This window comes from Colobus angolensis, unplaced genomic scaffold, assembly GCF_000951035.1.
Source record: "Colobus angolensis palliatus isolate OR3802 unplaced genomic scaffold, Cang.pa_1.0 Scaffold706, whole genome shotgun sequence".
In the NCBI taxonomy this organism is placed as follows: domain Eukaryota; kingdom Metazoa; phylum Chordata; class Mammalia; order Primates; family Cercopithecidae; genus Colobus; species Colobus angolensis.
Window position 1 is genome coordinate 28,178 of NW_012120777.1, and position 1,555 is coordinate 29,732.

Genomic DNA, 1,555 nt, shown 5'->3' on the forward strand with positions numbered 1-1,555 from the left:
TCTCCTGACCTCGTGATCCGCCCGTCTCGTCCTCCCAAAGTGCTGGGATTACAGGCTTGAGCCACCGCGCCCGGCCTATTTTTATTTTTTTGAGACAGAGTCTTGCTCTGTCACCCAGGCTAGAGTGCAGAGGCATGATCTTGGCTCACTGCACCTTCCGCCTCCTAGGTTCAAGTGATTCTAGCTGGGTTTACAGGCATGTGCCACCACGCCCAGCTAATTTTTGTATATTTTGTAGAGACGGGGTTTCCTCATGTTGGCTAGGCTGGTCTTGAACTCCTGACCTTGAGTGATCTGCCCACCTTGGCCTCCCAAAGTGCTGGGATTACAGGTGTGAGCCATGGCCCCTGGAGCACAGGTACTTTAAAAACACAATAGGTAGAAACTCTATTTCTAATAAACAACTATAACAATTCTAAATATATTTTACTGTAAATTATTCAGTACACAAAACAATTACAGATAACAATATTCAGCTAACCTCAGGCCTTATATTTGGTGATTTTTTCTTAATTTTTAAAAATCCATGAATACATAAAAAGATAACACTAAGAAATTTAATTTTTTCTGACAGAAAAGGAAGCTCATATATATCATTTTTATGCAAACTTTTATATGTATTTACTCATATTTACTATACTTTTCTCCTTATTATTATTATTATTTTTTTGAGACTGAGTCTTTCTCTGTCTCCCAGGCTGGAGTGCAGTGGCGCAATCTCGGCTCGCTGCAACTTCTACCTCCCAGGCTCAAGCAATTCTCATGCCTCAGCCTCCTGAGTAGCTGGGATTTACAGGCATGTGCCACCACGCCCAGCTAATTTTTGTATTTTTTGTACTTTAGTAGAGACAAGGTTTCACCATGGTGGCTAGGCTGGTTTCAAACTCCCGACCTCAAGTGATCCACCTACCTCAGCCTTCCAAAGTGCTGCAATTACAGGCATGAGCCACCACACCCAGCCCTCATTTCCTTTTTCCAAAGTATACTAATTTATGAATACATAGCCCACTTATGTATGTATTTTATGGTTGATGAATAATGGAGTTGATATCAGTCAGTGGCATTTGGGATGATATGAACAATGTTCTAAACCATCTGGAAAGTATCTCTTGCTATACATGTGCAAGAGCATGCAGGATATCTTAGAAGTAGCCTGGCAGTGCCATAAAACAAAAGATGCCTATGTTCAGCCTTACTAGATATGTGAGCCTGCTTTGCAAAGCTATTGTACCAATTCATATTCTCACCAGAAATGACAGTTTCTAATGCTCCCCATCTTTGCAGACACTTTTCTTCATATTTTATTCATTGATTTTGCATATTCATCAAAAGGATAGAAGTAAAACAATATTTTATTCTGAATTAACTTCTATTTCCCTTATAATTAATTGGATTTCACCTTATTAACAAGTGTATGACAAATTTTTGCTTCATTATCTGAAATTTCTTTCAGAAGAATTTTAATTTATTAAGGATTTATTTTCTGATTATGCTAATTACATTTTTTTTTTCTAAGACAGGACCTCTTATTACCCACAAAGCAAGATTTTCTTTT

General features: G+C 38.3%; 1 long non-coding RNA gene across 1 annotated transcript in view; it reads left to right on the forward strand.

Moving 5' to 3' along the window:
* LOC105501374 overlaps positions 1-1,555 on the forward strand; it is an 8,040-nt gene that overhangs the window by 2,437 nt on the left and 4,048 nt on the right. The window lies entirely within an intron of this gene.